This window comes from Carassius auratus, chromosome 36, assembly GCF_003368295.1.
Source record: "Carassius auratus strain Wakin chromosome 36, ASM336829v1, whole genome shotgun sequence".
Lineage (NCBI taxonomy): Eukaryota > Metazoa > Chordata > Actinopteri > Cypriniformes > Cyprinidae > Carassius > Carassius auratus.
Window position 1 is genome coordinate 1,181,129 of NC_039278.1, and position 12,458 is coordinate 1,193,586.

The window sequence follows — 12,458 nt, forward strand, 5'->3', positions numbered from 1 at the left end:
ATAGTGTGGGTGTTGGTTTTTTTTTCTCCTCACTTCCCTGTATGCTGTATTTCTTCCTCAAATACCCTGTCTTCCTGTCCTGTCTACCCCACTGTCATATTGTATGTGTGTATGTATGGACAGGTTGATGGCTAATTTCGCTGGTACTTGACTTGACTAGTGACAATAAAGGGCTACTACTACTACTATATGGTGTTAATCAAGGCCATTTTTAGCCGTCGCCGATGCTCGGAGGATAGATCAGGTTGCTTTCCTCTAGGTAGTGTGCGAAGATGGTCTGTGCACACTCCTCCATAGAAGAAGCGAAGAGAACAGAAACCAGGAAGCGGAACCGCCGCAGTCGGAGTCATGGGTATAATACCAGTGTGTACTGGCTCCAGAGAGCGCCATCGGAAGAAGCAATTCTGGTCAGAAGCCTCCACAAAGAGCCCTAGTGGAAGGTGAGACTCATTATGGAGTGCCAAGAAGAGCTTTAACTTCACAGCTATGCCACTCTGTCTTCCGCGTCGTCTCCTGCACTTTTTCACCGGTAGGGAGCACGGCCAATGGCGCAAATAGTCATGTATAGACAGTAAGGGAGGGGGAGCGTAATATGAACCAGTTATGGCTTGATTAAATAGTTTGTTTGAAAGGACTCCCAAATTTAGAAGAGATAGTCGGTCATAAGTTAATACTGGTGAAGCACATTGTGTCAACTGAAGTGTAGAGCAAAACAAAACAAACAAACTAGACAGCACAGCAAGCGAAAGATGGCAGGCCACATACAACGGCGCCATTTTTTTAGGCAATAAAAGCTTGTATTTTAATAAATATTTTAACAAACGTATAGCTCCTTGTTAATGCATTAACTAAATGTTAACAAATGACACTTATTGAGAAGTGTTGCCCATAAAACTTAGAGGATAACATTTAAAGGCTCCAGATTAATGCATTAGTTAAGCATTGATTAATAATTTTCTTGTTCACAGCTAATCATTAAGTTACCAGGAATACAATAGTAATTAATGATTAAATTAACATTTTAAGGATCAAGAATTGTGCATTAGTTAAGAATAAATCCCGGATCCCGGCACTAATGTTTTGCTGAATTTCGGTTTTGTGTCGGAGACTGGACACTCGTGCTCCATGTTCTGTCTTATTGTGGTAGCGTGCGGTCTCAAAGTGTTGTCTTGTATTGTTGCACACAGCTCGAGTTATCGGCTGTGTGCTTTCTTGTTCTATTTTGTATTGTGCTGTTGCACGCAGCTTAGTCTTCGCTGGCTGCGTGCTGTCTTGTGTGAACACGTGCCTTATGAGTTTGCTCATTAGCTGCGTGTTTGTGTCTAATTCAAGCACATGCCTTGTAATTGTTCTGCTGGCCATGTGCTTGTTTTTGTTTTGTGTGAGCACATGGCTTTTGTCTTAGTTCCGATGTGTGGTGTGCTCTTGTCAATTTTCTTGACCCCACCCATCTTGTTACCTGGTTATTGATGTAATTTTCCCCACATGTGTTCCCTCGTTACCCTCCTCGTTAGCTCCCTATTTATTGTCCTTGTGTTTGCAGTCTGGTGGCTAGTTCGTTGTCAATATTTGTCTGTGTACATTGTGTCTTGCCTTGTCTTGCCTTGCCAGTCAAGTTTTGTCTGTTTCCCCTACGGGGTAGTTTTTTATTTTTTATTTTTTTATTATTACTATTAAAGAGTCCTTCTCTCTGCATCATTGAGTCCTTGCCTCATCCCCCTACCCGAACCCTGACAGTATGAACTAGCCAGTATGAGGACTCGAGGATGAGCGGAAGAAGGGTTTGAACCGTCCACCAGCCTCCACTCTCTCCAGCCCCCACTACCAGTGCATGCTCCAGTTTAAGACCTTGATCTCTCTCCATCAGCAAGGGACTGGTGTGAGGGATTTTGCCTTGGAGTTCAGTGGTACTGCAGAGGGATTGGAGTTTAATGATGCAGCCCTCAAGGACCTCTTCAATTACGCCCTTGTTGAGCCTCTCAGGTGGTGGAGAATGAGGGGGCTGGACCACCTGTCGTTTGGGGAATTTGTGGAGTTTGTGGAACGTTCCCCAGCTAAGGAGGTTGCAGTGCTGCCTGTGGTGCCCGTCAAAGCTGCAGCTCCCACTATGGTGGATGAAGGAGCTGCAGTACACCCAGAGGCGATTTGTGACACTGCATAACCCCTATAGGTGGCCGAAGAGACTGCAGCACCTCACTCTCGTAGACGGAGGAGGGGAAAGAAGAGGAAGGGCTCTGCCCCGCCACTGCCAGAGGTGCCTGATGAGGCTGCAGTCCCCCCAGAGGTGCCTGATGAGGCTGCAGTCCCCCCAGAGGTGCCTGATGAGGCTGCTTTGCCCCAAGTAGTGTCCGACGGCAATACAGTGCCCAACTCAGTGCACCGCCCAAGCTCCCTGGCCTGATGCCAGCTCTAAGCTCATGGCTTTTGACTTAGTTCCGATGTGCCATGTGCTCTTGTCAATAGTCTTGACCCCACCCATCTTGTTACCTGGTTATTGATGTAATTTTCCCACGTGTGTTCCCTCGTTACCCTCCTCATAAGCTCCCTATTTATTGTCCTTGTGTTTGCAGTCTGGTTGCTAGTTCGTTGTCAAATATTTGTCTGTGCACATCGTGTCTTGCCTTGCCTTGCCTTGCCAATCAAGTTTTGTCTGTTTCCCCTACGGGGTAGTTTTATTTGTTTATTTTATTATTACTATTAAAGAGCCCTTCTCTCTGCATCATTGAGTCCTTGCCTCATCCCCCTACCCAAACCCCGAAAACTCTCCTTTTAAAAATATTTAAAAATCATACTGATCCCAAACTGTTGAGTGGTAATCCATGTACTTAACATTGTTTGTAATAGGGTTGCCAAGTTAATTACATTATTGTACATTAAAACTCAAAGTTACTTTGATCTACTACAAATAAACAACAATTCGGTGCACTGGGGTCTTCTCGAATGTTAACAACTTGTACATTTTCAGTCCTGTCTTACCTGGATATCTGATTCTCTCTTGTATTTGTACTGCACGCCCCCAACATCTTCATAACTTAACCAAGAAAGTGTTGTTTGTGTCAGATGCAGTTTTCTGCTTGCTCCTGCTTCTGCTAAGTACATTTTATTGTTGATATCTGTAAAGAAGTAAAACAATTAGTAAAAATGTAGCATTTCCAATTACGTTATCATGTATTTTAAATGTATTTTATTTATATTTTAAGTGCACATTACAGGGTAATCATATACATGGCTAATCCACAGATTGTTCTTACCAAACAAAATGTTTTCAGGCTTCAGGCCTCTGTGCAAAATTCCACAAGAATGCAGTTCCTGAAGTCCTTGCAATAACTCCTGACAGATCTCCAGTCTTCGAAGCTCTGTTAGCCCTTCTCTTTCAGGAAAATCGTTGTTTTCAATCAGCTCCATTAGATTGTATTCACAAAGAGGAGAGATGAAATAGGCAAAGTACGTGTCTTCCAACACCGCAATGGGTTTCAAAAGATGTTCTGCTTTAAAATTTTCTGAACACAGGAAATTAGCCATTTCCATTTCATTTTTGTAAATATGTTTGGCAACTCGTTTCACTGCAACTTTGCAGTTGTGAAAGAATCCTGGGAAAATCTCAGCAGCATTGCATCCATCAGCAATCTTTGTTTCTGTGTTGATAACAAGGTCATCAAGTTTCATCATGCCAGGCTTTAGTTCAAGGTTTTCAAATGAATCCTTCCATCGGGATTCCTGTAAAAGGCATAAAAGCATAATGTGAACATAATTTTAATCATGTCAATCATTTTTCGCTTATAAAGTCAAATTAAGAAGGAAATCTCTATAAATTTACCTTGATCTCTCTGCACAGGGAAGTACTGGTTTTCTGAAAATCATTACATGCATGATGTCAATATGTTGAGTATAGAAACATTATTTGATCAATAATTAAAATTAACCTCACTGGGTGTACATACCTGTCTCCATGGGAAGTCAGGATTTCTGCAGTCGAACATAATTTCTTCTCCTGCAGTGATTTTTGTGGTCGCAAATGCACACAAATGTGCTCTTTTCTGTTCATCAACAATCTGTCACAAACACACATACACATGCACAAATTTTAATTGTCATATATTCTGTACTAATATCAAATAATACTCTATTTAATATGGGGCTGTATGTTTAAATTAGTATAAGAAAATAATACAAAGTCAGACTTACGATTTTGATTTTGCTGTTTGGCTTGATGTGATCCTCATTTATAAATCTTCCAAATCTTTCTGTGTGTTTACTGCCATCAACACTGTGTGGAGAGAATATATATATATATATATATATATATATATATATATAAAATTATAAAAAATAAAATGTTATATATATATATATATATATATATATATATATATATTTTACAATAAACAAAATGTCTTACCAGTAGAAATGTCCCTGGAAGGAGTAGAAATAGAGAAACACAGCATCCTCAGCCGAGTACTCTCTGAACAGAGCATCTCCTTCAGATCCAGTCATGTGTCTTCCAGCATACTCAAGCAGGAATTCTCCTGCCTCAATGTTTCTGCTGGCTATTACTCCATAACCTAACAAAGAGAGTATATGTATGAGAATACATACATTTATGAAACAAGTTTAATATGCGTCCCAGTTGTCTCTGAATTCCAATGATTATCAATTATAATGATAAACAATATTAAAGTATGATTACCAGTACATTACAATGTTCATGACTGTGCAACAAAATTAATAAACACTAATATTCAAGCCACAGATTATCTATCATTCCTGTTGTTAAACAAGACCAGACATTTTTTCATACAGCACATTATGAACAAGTAATAACACTGCACAGTACCCTTCTTGAAATTTATAAGCTACTATGCTAAGTATTTAAATATGATTTGCTGTCATACAGTTTTAGAGAAAGAATCTTAAATGATAAATTACCTTTCTCTTGACTCATAATTTTTTTCTGAAATATGTCTTTATCTTTCCCAGATGCGATGAATTTCAAAGCTTCCTTTTCAGGACAGACTCTTCTGGGTCTCATTTTCCTGTGAAATATTCAATATTTTTTTAGGGTACACTGCATTTGCCAAGATGAAAAACAATATTTAAGAAACAACCACAAAAAATAAATGAACAAATAAATACAGTAAAAAAATATATATATATAGCTGCAAGCAGCAATTACGGGGCCAAGCACTCAACCGGCAAATTTAGAAGCTAAGCATGGCATGGAGCAATTACAGCAATTTTAGGATGATTGTAATTGATATAGCCAAAAAATCATAAATACAACCACTAGTAATATGATTTTATTGCTTACCACTTTTGAACAACAAGTGGCACTGTAATCAAATCATTTTGGGGTGTTCTGTGTGTGGTGTCAATGGCACACACAATGTTTGGTGTCAATATGCCAAAGCATTGCAGAGCTACAGCCTGAAAGGTCATTGTGGCATCATGCCTAAAATTCGTCACTGTGGTATGCGACAATGGTTTTGTCTATCAACACGAAATCCATAACGTTTTTTCAGCATCGACTGAAGATCATCTGATTCAAATTTGGTGAAAATTGGACCTATGGTTGATGAGGTGTTCGGAAAAAGTCGGTTTTCAACATAAATCAAAATGGTGGACCGGAAGTTCAGCTTACTCTGACATATTTGGTATCTATGTTGTCAGCATAAGCCAGGGAATATTTTGAGTTCAGTTTCATGTCAATAGGCTAATGCATTAAAAAGTTATTAGCATTTTTAAATGTGTAATTATTCATGGTTAATGAATGGTTTATTACTCTTGTTACCAAATTTATGTGGCATGGTCATTCTGAGGTGACAATAACAGATACACAGTTTGGTGCAATTATGACAAAGCTTTCCAGAGATACAGCCTCAAATGCATTTTGGCACCTTTTAAGCAAAATCATTGATGTGCTAAATGAGAACCATTTCGTATATCAACATGAAATCCATAACTTTTGGCCAATGGCATCTTAAGATGATCTGCGTCAAATTTAGTGAGAATCGGACTAACGGTCTAGAAGGAATTCGAAAAAGTAGATTTTCAACATTAATCAAAATGGCGGACAGGGAGTTCAGATTTCCTACTAAAAACTGGTATGTCTGTTGTCGGCACAACCCAAGGAATATTTTGAGATCAGTTTCATTACAGTAGCCTAATGCAATCAAAAGTTGTTAGCATTTTTGTACATTTCATAATTGAAGGTTAATGAATGGTTTATTACTCTTGGACAATAGGTGGCACTGTTACAAAATTTATCTGTATCTGGCATGGTCAGTGTGAGGTGACGATGACACATACAAAGCTTGGTGCAAATATGTCAAAGCTAATATGTGGCGCTGCCACCAAACTTTTTGAGTATCTTCAGGGCATGGAGCTGAAGATTTTTGTAATTATTTTTGTAATGATACGATGCTATGTTAAAAAAAAAAAAAAAAAAAAAAAAAAAAACATTTTAAGACATAATTCAAAATGGCAGATGCCTAAAATGGCTAACACTGGAAAATTGGATATCATTCACCTCGACATGACTAGAAGACCAGTTGTGTGATTTTTGGCCAAACCATTCAGAAGTTATAAGCCAAAATATGCATTTTTCATATCTCCTGACCACTAGGTGGCGCTGCGTCAAAACACTGCAGGTAGTCTCAGGTCATGCTTGTTATAACACACACCAAGTTTGGTCTCAATATGCCAAACCATTGCTGAGATATAGCCTCACATGCATTCGTGCTTTCCGTCAAATTTGATCGCGTGTCACTCGAGAGCGGTTGGACGAATCAACATGAATTCCATAACTTTTTGCTATCATTGTATGAAGATAATCCGAGCCAATTGTCTTGAAAATCATAATAATCATCTAGGACGAGTTAGAAAAAGTAGGTTTTTCGAAAAATTGAAAATAGCTAAAAAAAATTATTTTCTGGCTTACGTTCAAAAGTTATTAGCATAAAAATATTTAAACTTTGGTCAAGTGGTGGCGCTAGAGAGTTGGAGTTACTGACTTCAAATTTGCTATAGAATGTTCTCTATAAGTGTGCCAAATTATACAACTTTCCCGCAATCAGTTCTATGGGCTTAAAAAATTAAGCTAACGGTTACAACAGGTCAAATGTAATAAAATGTAATAAAACAGCACTTAAACAGCACTAACATTTACAAAGAGACTACATAGACATTTTAACAGTCTGCATGCATGTTTGCATTTTTGGCAGACATTTATTTTATAAGGCTACAATTTACATATTATCAGTAAATAAATTCAGAAAGTGCAACTTACCTTTTCAGTCTTGAATGGAAAAAAGAGATGAGAAATGGCCTTAGTAGGCTTTTTTGTATGTGGTCTCTTGTAGGTAGATAAATCTCCAATGTAGGAATCTCGAAAAGCAGTTTGTTCTCCAAAGTTGTAGTCTTTTATTTGCCAGAATATTTCAATGTAGATTCTGTCAGGAACCCAGAGTATATATACAACCCTACCCAGCGATCTGGACCGTGATTGGATAAGGCCCAGTCAGCCCCATTACTGTTGGTACAGTCATGCAGATTTCAGTAGGATCAAATAGAGGCTTAACAATTCGGGTAACTGGTTGGTTTTAAATTTGGTTATACTTGGAAACATTTTAAAAGGCATTAAAAAATTACACACTTTTGTTGGTTGCTTTCTGTCAAAACACAAACTTATAATTGTGGCAGATGAAACATAATAAATATTGAGAACTTAAGTAAAAACATAAGCATGGGGAAACTCGTCAGGTAGAGATGCAATGCATAAGAGAATGGCCAGCATGCTGATGGCTAGTCATACAGATGCTAATCATACAGATGACTGGCCATAAAGACCATATTCATACTGATAGCTGTCATACAGACAGTAATCACACCCTGATTTAACCAAAACAACTGGTTTATAATCACAGAACATTCACTCATTTTTTAAAGTGAAGCTGTCTGTATAACTTACCTCATGTTGTAGGATATGTTCTCCCTTCAAAAGAGTTATCAGTTATTCTACAAATGTTGCAACTATGTTTAAACATGTTTAACAAAACTGTCTTTCCTTTTTTAAGAAAAGTCAAGTCAACAGTTCACATTGTTAACTCTAAACAAGAATTTCACTTCATCAGAAAATTCAGTCCTCAAAAAATGCTATGTTGCTACTTAATAAATTTTGAGTATAAAATGTTTTGAATACGAAAATATATACTCCCAAAAATGTATGATGTTTATGATTCTTGTTGATCTCATTTCAAAACAAGTAAACCTCTAAGGGCCCTATTTTAATGATCAGAACACAAAGTGTAAAACGCACAGCGCAGGTGCCCTTAGGGCATGTCCAAATCCACTTTTGCTATTTTAACGACGAAAAAACGGTCTGGGCGCCGGACGTTTGCTTGTGCCATGGCGGATCACTATTTACAGGCGGAATTTGTAGGCGGAAAAGCTTAATACATTTCATTCGAAGAAACCAATCTGCTCGTGCGTGAAGTTAAAGTGCGTGAACAGATCATCTGCGGGACAATCAGGAATCCAGCAAAGCTCTGTGAGATGAGTCAGTTAATATATATGTGTGTGTGTGTATTGGCACATTTGTACAATAGCCGATTTCATTCATCATTATAAGTAGTGATAGGCTGAATTGCAAATAGGTAGCCTAATTCAAATACACGCAATGACTATCCATCATTACATTTTTATATGTAGCCGACACAATAATATTATTTTACACTGCAATCCTTTTGTTTTTAATATTTGGCATGTTTGTGTGATGCACATTCCTGTGTGTAATAAGCAAAGTCAACGCAAAAACTGTGGACCCGCTCAGAGGCACATTATCTACAAACGCACTCTTTAAATAACAAAAAAATATTGCGCCATTTACTTTAGAATTTAGACCAGGTTTAAGTTGGTTTATGGCACAGTCTATTTTCAGCTCCTTAAAATAGCAATGTTCCAGCAATGTGCCTGAACACACCACTTTTTTTAGACCAGCAAGCCCATGGGCGCACATAGGACCGCAAATGCATTTGCTAATTAAACGACATGGCACTGGACGGGAAAATGCAAATGGCGCCGGACTGAAACTAGCAAACACACTTGTGTTGCATTGAGCCGGGTGTATGATAGGGCCCTAAGTGTTAGTGTTTATTAATTTGAATATCTTTCAATTTAACTTTCATTTCAGGGATCAGCTTTTACATTTAAACCTGTGAGTTTTGGCTGTCCATGTTAAAGACCGCCAATTTAACAATTAAATAAACATCATATAAACTTACATTTTTCAGCAATCACGTAACTTCCAAAGATTTGAGCCATGATTAATAATTTTTTTTATTTAATTTTCTGTACGAAAGGTGGATAAAGTCAGGAAGTCTGTGAACGATGTGATGGCCAAGTTTGTTCTTTGTGTTAATGGGAGCATTGTCCATCATCCACACATAGTCTTTGACAAGCCTGAGCTATATTTAAATGGTGAGGTTAATTTAAGCCCTAAGGGATATTATATATTTTAAGTGATATTATCCAGTGTCTGAAATACCACAGACCATAAGCCTGATGCTGGATTGGTGCATGTTATGGAAAAGAAGGTCTCCTGTTTTTTTTCTAAAGTACCCATAAAAAATACCCAGCAGTGTGTTCATCAAATGCCTGACTTAATAAAAGTATTACACTGACTTAATGCTATGATGTTATTTTATTTATCTAGCATTTATAGCATGGTGTATGTTGAAAGCATTATTACTGAATTGATAAAAAGTTGTTTTGTATTTTAAAGTTAGAAAATTTAGGTAACAGCGTGTCACTGTGAGTTCAATCTTTCCCTAACATTAGCCCTCTAAAGCCCACTGTTGTAATCTTAAAACATCAGTTTTAGCTGGAGTTAAATAAATCTGCACATTTATTTAACAGAACAAATAAGTCCAATTGTTCATTCTTGTTATGCTATTGGATGATAGATTTGAGGGAAAAAAAAACTTTGCTAAACTGGCCATGAACTAACACAGTCTGGAAATTTGCTTAAAATACATCTTCATTTTTGTTTTACTAAACTACATAAATCAACATTTAAGTTAAATTACACTAAAATATTATACAATGCCTTAAATACAAACAGCTTCTTTATTACAATTTTGAGTTTCAACCCAAATTTTATGATAAAATAATATCAAGTATAATTAAGGACTATTTGTATCATTTCATTTATAAAATACACTTAAATGGACCTGCTTTCTTTTCTGGGCTTTGCTTGTATGTCCAAGTATCTGCTTGCTGCGAAAGGGCCAGGTGATAGTGCTGCTGAATGTGGAGGCATTAGTGCCATTAGCATATAAGAAGAGGGCACAATCAACTCGCCAGACGCTAATGTGTGAATTGTGGGATGTGGAAACTCTTTAAAACATGTCACTATGATTGGGATTGAATTGCTCTAAGATTATGTAGCTTGAAAAATAACCTTTTTTTTGTATAATGCACCAGCCAGGAAGGACCAACACACTGCATTCATTCATTCATAATTGAACATGACACTTAAAAGAGCAAAACAAAGTAAATGTTAAAGTTTTCATGAATTTCTTCAGAGTATATCTACAATATATTACATATACTGTTAGTAAATTGTAATTTAAGTCATTTTAATGTGACTGTTTTCAAGCATTTTTTTACAGCATCTGCAGTACTGCAGTACAGTACTACTAACTTACAACGATTAAGAACACTGCAATAAAAGTCTGTTAAATCGTTGATGTAATGTAGCAACTTGAATGAGGAATTTTGTTTTATTTTTGCGTGGCTGAACAGTTTTGAGTAGACTCTTTGAGTAGACATTACGTTGTTGCTCTAATTGACGTTCAGAAGAATCCATTCAACATGGCGGATAATCGGAAGTGACTGGAGCGAACTTATGGAACAACCTGTAATTACATCAGAACAACTGTGAAAATTTATTATTTGAATATCACGATAAAGGAATGTTTTCATTTTTGGGAAATTCTGCAGCTTACATGTGATAAACTATTTTAATTACACTGCTCTTAAACATTAAGGGCCAGTTTCCCGTTAAGGGCTTAAAATAAACCAGGACTAGGCTAATTCTACTTAAATTAATCCACACTAAACAACTGACTTTCTGAGATGTTGCTTAAATTTGGATTAACTAGTTCTAGACTACAGAGTCTCAGATAAAGGTAATCAAGGACCAGTGAGATCATCTTTTGGAAACCCAATTAGATTAATGGCATGCACATGTGGCTAAGGAGAGGTTGCTATAAAAACCTGGTATGGAATACTTGTAATTCATTAGTCTTAAGGAGTGTGTGGAACAAGAGTCACTACACTTAACCAAGAAATGGATAAAGGCTGAAGAAAACGCTAAAAAAACTTAAGTGAATTTGAGAAGACCCTTTTTAAACAAATTGTATCAAACAATCCTGTAATTGAAAACAAACAGCATGATTGATTCAGGTACAGAAAACAAGAAGGCGGCATGGATTTCCATATTGAATGAATTCAACTCAAATGAAAAAGTAACCAAAAGGACACTCCAACAAGTTCAGGTAAGATTTATTGTTGCCCCAATTCTTACAAATTATAAATGTTTTCATAAATTAAATGTAAAAAGAAAACAATATTATATATAACTCCTACTTCAGAGTATATTATCTTGTAAAGGTCCTGTGGAAAAACAACTGCTTTTGTATAAAAATAAACCTGAAAAAAACAACTGCTGCTACGCGTCAAGAGCGTTTCAAGACAGGTGGGGGACTCCCAGTTCCACGGAGGAGTTGGGGGACTTGTTGTCTGGGATTATTGAAAATCAGCAACCCCTGGAAGGTATTCCAGATGATGACCATTTGGACAGTTCAGGTGAGGAATCTTTCAAAGACTAATTTGATAGGACACGTCTCGTTTACAGAAACACGTGCTATCCCATCCAACATAATTAAATGCAAGTCATGTATTGTAACAAAAACTATGTAATGACCTTTATTGTTGAAGTCGAATGTAATGCTAAATTTTTTTTCCATACAAACATGACCTGATCTTGACACAGGACTTGGGGGGGCACAGGGAACAGTCAAGATGCTCAAATGTATCCAGCAGCAGCCGGCACCAACATGCAGCAGCATCCATCTCCTGCAGTAGCATTAGTCAGCATCCAGCAGTCTGTAATCCAGACAGCCGGTCAAGAGGGAAAAGCATGACCATTAATGAGAAACTTGCCATAGAGTTCAATGAACGTAAATTACAATATTTAAAAGAAGAACATGAAGTCAAAATGAAAATTCTTCATCTTGAGTTGTCTATGAAAGAGAGAGACATGAAGCAGCAGTGTCAATTGTCTTTGGAACAAAATCTCAGTTAAATAATTTCCAGAATTTTTTCACTCAATGCTCATTTCACAATTTCAGCATTTCAGCAATTCACAAGCACAAAATAAAATTATATATTTATAAAAT

General features: G+C 37.1%; 1 pseudogene; it reads right to left on the minus strand.

Annotated features, from left to right (window-relative positions):
• Positions 1–12,458, minus strand: part of LOC113055615 (isoleucine--tRNA ligase, cytoplasmic-like) — a 72,774-nt pseudogene that overhangs the window by 44,306 nt on the left and 16,010 nt on the right.